Source organism: Carcharodon carcharias, chromosome 16 (assembly GCF_017639515.1).
Source record: "Carcharodon carcharias isolate sCarCar2 chromosome 16, sCarCar2.pri, whole genome shotgun sequence".
Taxonomy (NCBI): domain Eukaryota; kingdom Metazoa; phylum Chordata; class Chondrichthyes; order Lamniformes; family Lamnidae; genus Carcharodon; species Carcharodon carcharias.
The window spans coordinates 7187708-7203324 of record NC_054482.1 but is presented as its reverse complement, the minus strand read 5'-3'; positions in this window follow the sequence as shown (position 1 = coordinate 7203324).

The window sequence follows — 15617 nt, the reverse complement described above, 5'->3', positions numbered from 1 at the left end:
TGCCAATTTGCACAAACTATATTTCTCTTGATAAAATATGTATTGACCGATGAGGACACGTATCAAGACTCGCCCTTTCTTTCCCACTCCTCAATTGATTATAACAGGGATTTTGTAATTTATAAGGGTGAAGACATTAGTTCAATGATAAAAGCAAAGAATTGCAGATGCTGGAAATCCAAAACAAAAACAGAAACAGAAATAGCTGGAAAAACTCAGCAGGTCTGGCAGCGTCGGTGGAGAAGAGCACAGTTGACGTTTCGAGACCTCATGACCCTTCAACAGAGCTAGAATTAATTCAATGTCTGTGCTTAACCATTTACGCGGTGATTGTAAAGAACTCAATCCTACACGCTTTCTTGAATTTAAACACAAAAGTGTTAGTTTTATTGAGCTAAAAACCCACCTAGGTGAAGATATAAAAAGAATTTAAAAAAGTAAACCTGTGTCCCTACCTTCACAACACACACACACACATACACACATGCACACAAGCGTGCAACCCTTGTAAATAATTAATGATGTAAATAAAGGTATTTTGAGTGAAAGAACATTGCCTCCAGCAAAATCTCTTCTGGAGTAAGAAACTAAGGAACCTTGAGACAAACCACAACAGAGCTTTACTGTACTATTCTGTATCTGGCTGTATGCTGCCCTGGACCTCAAAAAGAAGAGTTCCTCATGATCGTTGTTTTTTTGGACTATGGCAGTTCAAAACATTTGCATACATGTACAAAGGCCTGATTGATGGTTGCTTGATGTAACTAATTGTGTATGTTTGTTGCTGTTCATCTATCTTTTTCTTATGATCCTATGTTCTGTACCATTGCTGCTGTGGTCAGTTTGCTCATGTCCCTGTAGTCCCTGTCCTCATCCACACAGGCTGTAAGAACCTTGTACCGGTTGGGCAAGCGCAAGGGCTAAGGTTCCTCCTTCATGATCCCCATACCTGCCTCACTGTCACAGCCTCCTGTCCCTGACAATATCCGAAGTATTTAACCTAAGAGTTGTGACTGCCTCCTGGAACAAAGTGCCCAGGTAACTTCCTTTCTGATGCATTGCAGTATCTGAAGCTTGGACTCCGGCTTATCAACTCTGAGCCAGAGTTCCTCATGCTGCAGACCCTTACTGCAGATGTGGTTGTTGTGGGCCTTGCTGGTGTACACCAATTTCAAAATGCTCCAACTCAAACACACCACCTTCCTTGCCACCTCTGCATTTTATTTAACTAATTAGGTTTACAGGTTATGAAATATTGCCAATTTATAGTTTTTAACCTAGGTAATAAATTCTTTGAGGAAGTGACAAGAAGGGTTGATGAAGGTAGTGCAGTGGATGTTGTGTACATGGATTTTAGCAAGGCATTTGACAAGGTCCCACATGGCAGATTGGTCAGGAAAGTAAAAGCCCATGGGATTCAGGGTAATGTGGCATACTGGTTAAAAGGTTGGCTTTGTAACAGGGGAAAAAATGATATAGATGGGTTGGTGGAGTGGGCGGTAAAGTGGCAGATGGATTTTAACATAGAGAAGTGTGAGGTCATACATTTAGGGAGGTCAAACAGTTACAGGGATTACACAATAAATGGGAATATACTAAGAGGGGTAGATGAAGTGAGAGATCTTGGGGCACAAGTACACAGGTCCCTGAAAGCAGCAGTTCAAGTAGACAAGGTTGTAAAGAAGGCATATGGAATGCTCTCCTTCATTAGCAGAGGTATAGAATATAAAAGTAAGGATATAATGTTGGAATTGTATAGAACACTGGTGAGGCCACAACTGGAGTATTGTGACCACATTACAGAAAGGATGTAATAGCTCTGGAGAGGGTGCAAAGTAGGTTTACAAGAATGTTGCCAGGGTTAGAAAAGTGTAGCTACGAGGAGAGATTGGATAGGTTGGGGTTATTTTCCTTAGAACAAAGAAGGCTGAGAGGTGACTTGCTTGAGGTGTACAAAATTATGAGGTGAATAGATAAGAGTGGACAGGATAAAATTGTTTCCCTTGATGGAGAATTCTAGAACTGGGGACATAGATTCAAGATAAGTGGCAGAAGGTGTAGGGGGGGCATGAGGAAGAACTTTTTGATGCAGAGGGTAGTAGCTGTCTGGAATTCCCTGTCCAAGCTGGTGGTAGAGGCAGAAACTCTAAACTCTTTTAAAAAGTACCTGGATCTGCACCTTAAGTGCTGTAAGCTGCAGGGCTATGGGCCGGGTGCAGGAAGGTGGGATTAGAAAAGGCACCTGGGTGTCCTTGGGCTTGCATGGACAAGATGGGCCAAATGGCCTCCTTCTGTGCTGTACTTTTCCATGGTTCTATGGTTCTAAAGTATCAAGTTATACAATAGGATGTTCCTTTATGGCCAAAGTTAGATGTGATGATAAAAGGTAAAAAAAAAGAGTGTTCACTGTTTATTAGTCTTTCACTGGTATTCATGGTTGAGGCAGTTTTTCTTCATGGTGGTCTTGAAATTCCATTGGATTTGAAGCCAAAGTAAACCGCAATTTCTGGAGACAGTCTCTTTTTAAATATAATCTGTCTTTTCCAAAAGGCGATGTGATTGTACCTGAGGTTCCCTTCAACTGAAATTCTTTCTTTCTGTGGTTGATTCTGAAATGAAACATAGATAGTGTCTTGAACTGAGAGAGAAATGGTGTTACTGCTCCATTGGCAGTTTTCTTCTAGATTGTGTTTAAACAACCAGGGTGTTGTATAAAAGACATATTCAAAATGGTCATTGTGGTCACATGACCTCTCTCTCCATAATTATTTAAGAAGGAAATTGATTAGCTAGTATTATGGCCTGGGTGATTACTTTCTTTATCACTTCTAAATGGACCATTCTTCTCACTGATGAATTAGGAAGAATATCTTCAACATAGGCATTGTCCTGTTGGACTTCCTGTCACTGCCTGAAAAGTAGCTTTATAGAAATGGACATGGTGAGTGCCAGTACAGCTGTAATACATCTTTTATGAAATTCTTGACATCAGCAGGTGTGAAATTCCATAGGAAGCTGTCTTGGCATCTCTTAATTGTAATCCACATTGAAATTTCCAGAAATTGGCCAACTTGTAATACCAGACATGTCAGGTGATCTGTTGCAGCCATCTTAAGTCAGTCTCTGTGCTTGCTTTTTAAAAGTTCTTTAAAACAGTTCAACATATATTTGACCAGCTGATGAAATTAAAGATTGATATCACAAATGCACATGTCACATCATCGTGACAACTCCACTTGCTTAATTTGGGTAGTCACTTACAGGGAAAAAAAGATTTTTTTTAGCACAGTTGGAAAACAAACTGTTGCTAAAAATAGTTTTCTGCTTTGTTAATGTTTAGTCCCTACACAAGAGATTTTCCAGCATGACATTACCTGAAACAAAATATTCATCCACTCCAATTATGAAGCAAGCTGTTTCTCAGCTAATCTATCATAATTAACAACCTTAACTTCACTCAGGTATGATTTGCTCTCATGGGATTTCATGTCCACACTCCATTAGAACATCAAGAAGCATTCAGGTTAAACCAATTTGCCTTGTACTAGTCAGGACAACTCATCATTTATTGTAATTCACCCCATTACAGTTCATGGCAGGTAAGGTTAAAAGCTAAGCATGGAATGAAGATCTTTCATCCCCGTCTCTCTATTTAGTGGTTTCCCCTTAAAATCCAGAGTAGTTACAGTAAAAGAGAAAACATCAAGGCAAAGGACTATTTGGGAAAATTTATAATATATAATATACTTAAAATATACATTTGTATACTACAATTAGAGAGTTAATTCATCAATCTTTAAGCATCCTTGCTGTTAAAAAGCTGCAATGATTTGATTGATTAATTGATTTTATCCCTCATTATTTCCCCCTTCCCCCCTGAAAACACTTGCTAGCATCTTTCAGCTTGGGATAACAAAGTAGGCTGGGCAGGGGCACTAACCTCTCGAGATCCAACAAAGGAACCGCATCATTCTCATATTCAGTGAGCTCACTGTCAACTTCCCTCCTCACAAAGGAACATTACATCTATTGCAAGTTGTGATACCCCAATTGTTTTGAATCTTGATTTAGGAATCCCCCTGCCACCTCAACAATGAGGAACCCAAGAAGGAACAGAAAATGACCATTAAATAGACCATTGTCATCAATACATCTTCCCAAAATACCCTTCAACCTTTTCTCTTTAACATCAGTAGTAACTGGCTGCAGACCTACCTGTTTCAATGGTCTTCCGTTGAAAATTATCCAACGGTATTACTTTTTCTGTGAAAACCTTTTGTTTCCTGGAATTTAACATACATTTGATGGACATTAAGGCCCTTTACAGTTATTTGTCAGTAAGCAGCCTCAATCTCATGTAACACTGCATTTTTTTTAATAAGCTAAAGCTTTATGAACCAAGAGTGGGAAATTAAGACACCCAGTTAATCCTTGCTTAGCACACTTTACAAGCTGGAAATGAGCGCTTGACATCTGTTAAGACAGCTGGGCAGTAATTCACGTGCTGCTAGGAAACTTAATGCCTTAGAAACCAAGAAAAGTGGAGATAGTTCTCATCCTGGAAGGACTATAAAGAAAGGTAAAATTTCTCGGTATTGGATATAACCACTCGATCCATCTTTTAGGAAGTTGCCCTGAAAGGAAATAAGACATTAAAAACAAGTAAATGACAGGTGGACTTGGTGTGATGTCTGAAAGCACTTAATGGTGCCAAGAAGCCATGTACGACAAAGAGTCAGAGCAACTAAAACATTTTACTGAATCAGGAAAAGGCCCATATGTTTGGCCTCAAATCCTGGCTCAGATGTTAGAGGGCAATACTGGGTTATCTGACTCTGAATACAGTGATGGGCCTATCTAGCCCATCGGCTGGAGAGCTGGTGTCAACCCCGCCATGGTTATTTCCAGCAACTCCGGTTGGGGTTGAATCCTCATCAGGCAGCTCACTGGCTGCTGACTGTGTTCCCTGCTCCATCAAGGGTAATTTCCTGCCAGACTTACTGATGCGGGGCAGATGTCCTGTCTCCAAGAGCTGCCAGTCAATCGGATGCTGGCAACTCTCCAGTTCTGGCGGTGCCACTGGGAGTGGTGGCCACTGCTGGCACCTCAGTGGGGTCTAGTAGAGGGATCATCACTGAAGTCTCTGGGCCAAGGTGAGTGGGGCAAGTTCACCAGGGCCAGTAAGGGAGGCCCTGGTGAAAGGGGAAAGGGGAGAATCATTGTCAAGGACATTGGGGTGGGGGGGTCACATCCTGAATATCCTTACCTTGCCTCCATTGGACTCAGGATACCCAAGGAGGGACCCCCTCTCACCCGGCCATAGGCATACCTGCCAGTATTTAGCTGGTGGGTTGCCCACATGGCATGGTCCCTACCCACTACTAGTGGATTTCCAGCAGCAGCAGGATGAGGCCCTTGGTTGGCTACATAAGAGCATCAATTGGCCACCAGGTTGGAAGGCCATCCTCGACCCTTCCCATCCTACACTAAATTGCAGTCAGCTGAATAGGTGAGGGGTCTCTGCCCCGTGACTACACTACACTGACTAAGAGCACTAAATTCCATCCAGTAAATGTCTTCTCCTCCATCTGATGCATTTACAAAATCCCTATGGATGATAGTGTTAGAAAATCCAAATTACTTATAATTGCTGCCATATTGTACCCACCCTGTGATAAAACCTATGTGATATCTTATTAATAATTTTCTCAACCCATTTGTTTCGCTAATGTCCTTCAGGGCAGAAAGACTGCCAGCTCCACCTGGGCTGGACTATATGTGATTCCAGATCCACAACAATGTTGACTCTTAATTGCCCTATAAAACATCCCAGCAAACCACTCACTTTATACCCAGCCATTACAGAAAATTTGAATATAAACAGACCTGCGGGATCACCCAGCATTAACCTAGACACCAAAAATGACCTAGGCACATCCAGCCCAGTCAACTCTGTTCTCCTCAATAGCATCTGGGGGCTTGTGCCAAAATTGGGAACGCTGTCCCATAGCCTAGTCAAGCATCAGCCTGACATGGCCAGACTTATGGAATCATACCTTCCAGCTAATGCCTAAGACTCCTTTACTGCCCTCAGTGGGAAAGGATATATCCACCAGGGGAGCAGCACAGTGGTATACATTGGGGGGGGAGTTGACCTGGGCGTCCTCAAGCTTGACTCCAGAGGCATGAAGTCTTTGGTATCATGGTCGAACATGGGCAAGGAAACGTTTGCTGATTACAGCCTCCGCTCCTCCCTCAGCAGATGAATCAGTGCTCCTCCATGTTGAACATGACTTGGAGGAAGCACCCAAGGTGGCAAGGGCGCAGAATGTACTCTGGTGGGGGACTTCTACGTCCATGATCAAAAGCAGCTCAATAGCACCATTACTGACTGAGCTGGCTGAGTCCTGAAGGGCAAAGCCACCAGACTGAGTCTGCAACAGGTGGTGAGAGAACCAACAAGATGGAAATGCCTATTTCCTCCTCCTCACCAATATACCTGTCACAGATGCATCTGTCAATGACAGTATTGGTAGGAGTGACCACTGCACAGTCCTGGTGAAGATGAAGTTTCATCCTTCATTCTGTTGTTACCATTATGTTAAATGGGATAGATTCAGGACAGATCTAGCAATTCAAAACTGGGCTTCCATCAAGTGCTAAGGCCCATGACCAGCAGCGTATACAACCACAACCTGTAACCTCAGTATCCCTCACTCTACTGTTACCATCAAGTCAGGGACCACCTTTGCTTCGATAGAGAGTGCAGGAGGCCATGCCAGCAGCAGTGCAAGGCAAACTTCAAATGAAACGCCAGCCTGGTGAATCTACATCACAGGGCTACATGCATGCTAGACAGTGGAAGCAGCATTTAATAGACAGAGCTAGGCCATCCCACGACCAATAGACCTGATCAGAGATCTACAATCGTGCCACATCCAGTTGTGCATGGTGGTACACAATTTAACAACTAACTGGAGGTAAGGTTTCATTATGAGCCTCATCCTTATTGATGGAAGAGCCCAGAACATCAGTGCAAAAGAAACATTTGCAACCGTCTTCAGCCAGAAGTGCGGAGAAGATGATCCATCTCGGCCTCCTCCTGAGGTCCCCAGCATCATAGATGCCAGTCTTCAACCAATTCGATTCACTCTACACAATATTAAGAAATGGATGAAGGCACAGTAAAGGCCATGGGCCCTGACAACATTCCAGATGTAGTATTGAAAACTTGTGCTTCAGAACTAGCCATGCCCCGAGCTAAGTTGTTCCAGTATGGCTACAACACTGGTATCTAGCTGATGCTTTGGAAAATTGCCCAGGTATGCCTTGTCTACAAAAAGCAGGACAAATCCAATCTGAACAATTACCATTCCAACAGCCCCCTCTTGATCATCAGCAGAGTGATGGAAAGTACTGTAGACAGTGTTAACAAGCAGCATTTACTCAGCAGAAACCTGCTGAACAATGCACAGTTTGGGTTCTGCTAAGTCCATTTGGTTCCAGACCTCAATACGACCTTGGCTCAAACATGGACAAAAGAGCTGAGGTGAGATGAAAGTGACTGCCCTTAAGATCAAGGCAGCATTTGACCCTGTGGTGTCAAGGGGCCCTAGTGAAACTGAAGTCAGTGGGACAAAAACAGAAAATGCTGTAAAAACTCAGCAAGCCTAACAGCATCTGTGGAGAGAGAAATAGAATTAACATTTTGAGCCCGTATGATCCTTCTTCAGTGCTGGGGATTGGAAGGAAAATGTTTCCACCCATTGGAGTCATACCTAGTACAAAGAGAGATGGTTGTGGTTGTTGGAGGTCAATCATCTCAGCCCCAGGACATCACTGTAGGAGTTCCTCAGGGTAGTGTCGTCAGCCCAGCCATCTTCAGCAGCTTCATCAATGTCCTTCCTGACCTTCAACATAAGGTCAGAAGTGGGGATGTTCGCTGATGATGACACAATGTTCAGCTTCATTTGCAACTCCTCAGATACTGAAGCCATCCACAAGACCTAAACAACATTCAGGCTCGGGTTGATTAGTGACTAGTTACATTGGGGCCACACATCTGTCAAGCAATAACCTAACTATGTCCCCTTAAAATTCAATGGCATTATCATCACTGAATCTCTTTCTTCACCAGCCCAACGCTCCCTGCATCAACATCCTGAGGGTGAGCACTGACCAGAAACTTAACTGGATAATTGGACAACCATATCAATACTGTGGCTATAAGAGCAGGTCGGAGGCTTGGAATCCTGGAGTGAGTAACTCACCTCCTGACTCCCCAAAGCCTACAAGACACAAGTCAGGAATGTGATGGAATACTCCCCACTTGCCTGGATGAGCGCAACTCCAGGAACATTCAAAAGGTTTGACAACATCCAGGACAAAGCAGCCCAGCGCACAGTGGCTGAAGTGTGCACCATCTACAAGATGCACTGCAGCTACTCACCAAGTCTCAACAGCACCTTCCAAACTTGTGCCCTCTGCCACCTAAAAGGACAAGGGCTGCAGATACATGGGAACACCACCACCTGGAAGTTCATCCCCGAGCCACTCACCACCCTGACGTGGAAATATATCACCGTTCCTTCACTGTTGCTGCGTCAAAGCCCTGGAACTCCCTCCCTAACAGCACTGTGGGTGTACCTACACCACATGGACTGCAGAGGTTCAAGAAGGAGGCTCACCACCACCTTCTCAAGGGCAATTAGGGATGGGCATTACATCTTGACCATGTCAGCAACCCTGACATCCCATGAGGAAATAAAAAAAAAAGGATTGAATTTAGTTTAATTTAGTGCCTTTGACTCCTCTATTCCATGCCTCTTTGACAACGGGCAGAATTTTCCATTCCCCTGCCAGCATCTTTGTAGCTGGCCTTCCCAATGGGCTTCTGCCAGCTCTGACCTCTCTGCAACTTTACGAAAGGACTGACAAGGCCTAGGCCGACACCACCCACTTGGCCCAATTAAGGCCCTTAAGTGGCCAATTAATGGTGACCTAAGGGGCAGTTCCCACCTGGCCTCAATTTTCAGGCTGGTTTGAGATCACGGATGGTGGGGGGGGGGAAGCTGGGAAAGTGACCCTACTCAGACCTCAGGCGGGAACGGTGGGGGAAGAGGAGTGGGTGCAGTTGCATCCATCAATGGCCTCCTTTCAACATCAGGCCCCTGCTCACCTGCCTTCCCTAGCAGGTGCTCCATCCGCCCCCCCCACCCCAGGCCTCTCCACCAACACCAATCTGTTTGGCTGGAAGCTCTCTGAAGCAGGGCTTCCACCCAACTGAGGTGTGGATGCCCCACCTCCAGTCAATTAATGAGCCTTGGAGCATTAACTGGCTGCGTGGCAGACAGTTTCGGTGGCAATGCATTCTCTACCAACTCTTTGGGTGGTGCAGTGGGAAATCCTGCTATCCTAAAAGTCTCGACCGATGTGATAACAGCAAAAGGCAACTTATTATTATGACAGGTAACTTATTCTACATAAAGCAGTTACACAAATAGGCACATCTTCACTTTACTGAAGAAAGGTCCAGATTTTGAAGTGAGTGTTAAAAGAACGGCTTTCGTCATTCACCCCACATACTATTGCCCACAAATTTTTAACAGATTTGTCAGCACAGATTTCCAGTCCACCTCCTGTTTGAATTTGATAATCTCTACATACGACCAGGCAAGCAGCAGGGAATCCATTCACCCAGTTAGGTTGAAAAACTCTCATGGGAAGAAAAGCAGGATGTGAAAAACAGGAAATAAAAGTTATATTTAAACTGTTATACAGGCAGCAAAACAAAGGTTGGATCTTACACATAGGATCGAGGGGAAGGCCTCCATCTCAGCCTCCTCCGGAGGTCCCCAGCATCACAAACACCAGCCTTCAGCCAATCTGATTCACGCCACGTGATATCAAGAAATGGCTTAGGGCACTGGATAGTGCAAAGTCTATGGGCCCTGACAATATTCCAGCAATAGCACTGAAGACTGGTGCTCCAGAGCTTGCCGCGGCCCTAGCCAAGCTGTTCCAGTACAGCTACACACTGGCTTCTACCAGGCTATGTGGAAAATTGCCCAAGTACATCCTGTACACAAAAAGCAGGACAAATCCAACCCAGCCAATTACCGCTTCATCAGTCTAATCTCCATCATCAGTAAAGTGATGGAAGGTGCCATCAACAGTGCCATAAAGTGGCACTTGCTTAGCAATAACCTGCTTGCTGACACCCAGTCTGGGTTCCGCTCAGCTCCTGATCTCATTACAGCCTTGGTTCAAACATGGGCAAAATAGCTGAACTGCAGAGGTGAGATGAGAATGACTATCCTTTGACATCAAGGCAGCATTTGACCGAGTGTGGCATCAAGAAGCCCTAACAAAACTGGAGTCAATGGGAATCGGGGGGAAACTCTCTGCTCGTTGGTGTCATACCTAGCACAAAGGTTGGGGTTGTTGGAGGTCAATCATCTCAGCTCCGGGACATCACTTCAGGAGTTCATCAGGGTAGTGTCCTAGGCCCAATCATCTTCAGCTGCTTCATCAAGGACCTTCCCTGCATCATAAAGTCAGAATTGGGGATGTTCGCTGATGATTGCACAATGTTTAGCACCATTTGTGACTCCTCAGGTAGTGAAGCAGTCCATGTCCAAATGCAGCAAGACCTGGACAATACCCAGGCTTGGGCTGACAAGTGGCAAGTAACAATCGTGCCACACAGGTGCCAGGCAATGACTATCTCCAACAAGAGAGAATCTAACCATCGCACTGTTACATTCAATGGCATCACCTTCATCGAATCCCCCACTATCAACATCCTGGGGGTTACCATTGACCAGAAACTAAATTGGACTAGTCATGTAAATACTGTGGCTACAAGAACTGGTCAGAGACTAGGAATCCTGCAGAAATAACTCACCTCCTGACTCCCCAAAGCCTGTCCACCATCTACAAGGCACAAGTCAGGCGTGTGATGGAATACTCTCTACTTGCCTGGATGAGTGCAGTTCCAACAACACTCAAGAAGCTTGACACCATCCAGAACAAAGCAGCCCACTTGACTGGCACCCCTTCCACAAACATTCACTCCCTCCACCACCAATGAACAGCGGCAGCAGTGTGTACCATCTACAAGATGCATTGCAGGAACTCACCAAGACTCCTTAGACAGCACCTTTCAAACACATGACCACTACCATCTAGAAGGACAAGGGCAGCAGACACATGGGAATACCACAACCTGCAAGTTCCCCTCCAAGCCACTGACCACCCTAGCTTGGAAATATATCACCTGCAACTCTTGGATGTCTGTCATTGCACAAATTTTTATTTCAGTGTGAGGTTACTATAATGGGCTAACGTGTGTGATCTGTTATCAGGCAGTTTTATGTATGAAGTTTCTTATCTTGACACTGCAGGTAATTCTCTTTAAGAGGTGGTAATCATATTATCCTCAACATCCTGTGGCACGACTATTTCAGTGTTTGCTGCTGCAGGAGGTTAGGTATAGAAATTGGGCCGGGCCTGTTTACCGACCCAGCCCTGGTGATGCAGGACAGACGTGTGCCCCCGAGCAGAGGCCTGAGGCCCTTCTGTCTTGGGGTTTTGGGCCTTCTCTAAATATTCCAGTGGAGCTCTCCTTATTCAGGATTGCAAATCTAGAGTGGAGACAGTGGGACACGACTGAACATAACAGGCATTAGCTGTCAGAAGCCGTGTGGAGCTGGGAGGAATCCTCTTCCTCCTCCTGGCTGTACGTTAAAAGTTTCAAAATGTTTTTGATTTGCTTCTTTAATAACGACTGTGGTCTTGATCAAATCCATGACATGAAAACCTGAGCGGAGCAGACTCAGGGCTGTGTATTACTTAGTGCTGCCCGGTTTCTGGAGTGAGCCCATCAACATGCATTAGGCCCCTTATTAACATTTTCAACTTGCCTAATGCTTGTTCAAGATTACCTGTTCAAGATTATGACTAAAAAATGGGCTCTGTGAAGTTAGCAATGGGACTAATGATACAGTGCAGGCTGTCCCACTGCAAAATTGGTATGTTTTGTGCATGTTTTAGCTGCCTGGGACACAATGGGCACAATGTGTACCAGTTTCTATGCTTTGGAGTTCCTTATTTGTGATAGCATTAGTAGATTTCTCGCTGCTTTCAAGGAGGCAAATTTTCTGGGTTTTAGCATATTAAAAGGACAGAAAAAGACCATCTGGTTTACTAAACCTACACCAAAGTGCAGCCATGTACACAATGAACCCACATTTCTAAACATACAGGGGTAGCAGTTCCACTTTGGCTGTAATCACAAAAAATAAACATTTTAAATAAATGGATCTAGTCCACCACTTTGTTAGTCATCTGATTTTAAATAATTGAAAATATCTTTATAAAACTCTATAGAACCATTTACTAGTTGATTTGGTTTACACCAGCCAGTATCATGGCAAATTAAATACTTTGGATGTTTAAAAGCTTTCAGAAGGTACCCATTATGCCTTGTTATGAATTCAATTCTTTATGTCTGTGTGTGTTAAATTCACAGTTTATGGACGTTGTAACATTTAGAGGTACAGGGTGTTCCAATGTTACAGTGGTTCCTGTCTAGTAACATGGGTGGGACCTTCTGGGAGTATTTTGATAGGTTCCCCAGATCAATTCAAGGGTCAGTAAACAACTCTCCTCAGAGAGTCAGTTTTGAGGCAGTCTGCAGCAAGAAGGGTCACAGAGACAGGGGGACAAAACAGGTCCCAGCTAACTTAAAGAAAGAGCTGCAGTTAGCAGACCGCCTCTGTACTGTGAGCCATTGGGGCAAAGGAAGATACCTTTTTGGAGCAATGGTGTTCTGCTTGGCATAGCCAGAGATCTGAAAGCGTGCTTGTAGGCTGTGTGAGTGTACTCGGGAATCAAGGGAGAAGCTTTCAGAAAGAATTCCAAGACAGGAGGATCTTCAAGGGTAGAAATTGGAAACCCTGGTGAGAAAGACGAAGGGTGGGATTTTCAGGCCCCGCCTACTGCTGGGATTGTCCAAAACCATCGAAAGTCAATGGACTTTTGGCTGGGCAGCCAAATTTCCCTCGGTGGGTGTCGCCATGACGGCACTGGAAAATCCAAGCCCAGGTTTCAGTGAAATTGGTTGACTCACAGTGGGACTACCATCTGTGTGACTTCTTGAGAAATCTATGGACTCTGTCCTAGTTGAATCTGTCATTTACTCTGTAATGTGGTACGTTCGATCACAGTTTGTCTGTTAATTCCCATGTACCTCATACTTAGCCTGAATGTTAAGAGTATAAGATACAAATTGTAAATTGTTTTATCTTTCTAAACTTGCATTGTAAATGTTGGTTTTGTTTGTTCAAAACCTGTTGAGTCTTGTGGCTTTATTCCAAAAGCAGGCATCTTGAATCTCAACCGTTAACTATTTTAAACACAATGTTCCTGATCCTCAACCAGACCTCCCCCCACGTCCCAGGGCCTGGCCAAAGATCATAACATAAATTGGGGGCTCTTGCGGGATCTCAGATCCATAGACAAATACAAGTGTTGATACTTGCCGAGGTTAAGGTTCATAAGATTTCCGTGGTGAATTTTACTACACTGATTGAAAAGCAGAATGGCTTTGTCAATTGTTGCTGTGACAGGGGAGATTTATCCCTGAGTGATTTGCAGCAATTAACCAAGGATAGGTAAATTGCATTAGCAGAAAAGTTTGTGTTAGAATTAAAAACAGGGGCTAAGAAAGCAGAAATAATTGAGGTAATAGCACAGCATCTGGGATTGGAAGAAACAGAAGTGAATCCAGATAGCAATTCAATTGAATTAGCTAGAATTCAGTTGCAGATGAAGCAACTTGAGATGGAAAAAGAAATGGAAATGCGAAAGCTTGAGAGAAAGAAACCAGACAGCATGAACTGGCTAGAGTAAAGCTTAGGGCACAGAGTGAATGGGAATCTAATAGTTCAGAAGAGGAATCAAGTCCCATTCTGAGATTTGATATAAGAAAAATCCTTATCTATTGCCTAAATTCACTGAAGATGGGGTTGAGAGATAGTATATCTCATTTGAAAAGGCAGCTAACAAACTAAAGTGGCCAAGGGATACATGGATTCTCATTTTGCAAAGTGTGTTGGTTGGGAAGGCTATGGACATGTATTCTAGACTTTCAGAAGAACAGTCTTCAGATTATGAGATAGTTAACACTGCAGCACTTAATGCTTATGAGCTTATCTCTGAATCATATGAGTTAAAATTTCAGACTTTAAAGAAAAGATTGAATGAGGCATTTGTGGAATTTGCTAGGAAATGCTGGGACCAATAGTTTTGAACCCTAAAGTTAGAATAAGATTTTATTTTGAGAATGTGAGGGAGCTAGTGATACTAGAAGAATTTCAAAATATGGTTATTAGGTCATACCTGGAAGACCATAAGGTTTTTAAGGTACAAGAAACAGCAGTTCTGGCAGATGGGTAAGATATATCAGAGGCAGCTAGGGGGCAGTAGATCTCTACTTGCAAACTCACAGTGAAACTAGAGGAACAGAACAAAGTCTAACTTTAGGGAGAAGGCAGAGGAGATTACAGTCAAGAAAAATATTAGTGTAGAGAATAAAAGTGAAAATAAACTGATTTGCTTTTATTGCCATAAAAGAGGGCATCTGAAAGCCCATTGTTGGAAAATGATAAGTAAACTAGTGGCAGGAGTAGGAGCGCTTAAGGAATCCTCTTTAAAATAAAGGGGTGGAAAAACCATAACAGTGGTACAAGTGAAAACAGTTCCCTCAGAACTTACTTGAAAGGGGAATATGACTAAGGTTCAAGATGCTTCTTCCTTGATGATGGCTTATAGGAGTCAGGCTACTGGAAGTTTTTGCGGTTTTGTCTCAGAGGGAAGTGTGTTCCCTTACTCCTCCAACAAAACAAGTAAACAAATTAATATTTTGAGAGATAGTCGGACAGATCAGCCATTGGTGGTGGCTGATGGTGCAATTTGTGTTCCAGATAGTTTGATGAACAAAAAGATGTTAATAGGCAATATTCATGGAACTTATTAACCTGTTCCTTTGTATAAAATCAATTTACGAAGTGATTTAGTAAATGGAATTGTTACACTGGGAATTGTTCCTAGGTTACCTATTGAAGGGATAGACTTTTTATTGGGTAATGATTTGGTTCGTTTGAAAATCTCATGATTGCCAAGAGTTTTGAGAGAGCCAATTGAGGTGCAAAAATTGAGATTTTGCTGGAGGAACGTCCTGGGCTATTCCTAGCTTACATGGTAACTAGGCCCTAGGCTAGTAAGGCTCGGCATGGGAAAGGGAAGCTCGTTGAAGAGAAGGACAACCTTTGTGTTCGACTTGATAGGCCCTTTTCCGGGGCTGTGAAGGAGAACAAAAAACTGGACCATACCGGGGCAAAATTATTTAGCCAAAATTCATTGGTGGAGTACCAACTGGTGGACCCTGGCTTGCAGAGCCTGGTGGAGGGGGGTGGGTGGTTGGGTGTGGGGGGTGCTGTGTCAGCCAGTGTGGTCTGAGGAAGAATCTGACAGAATCCCTTAAAAATGTTACTATCTAAAAGATGGCCTTTTGATGAGGTAGTGGAGAAATCCTCAGAGACCTGCGGATCAGA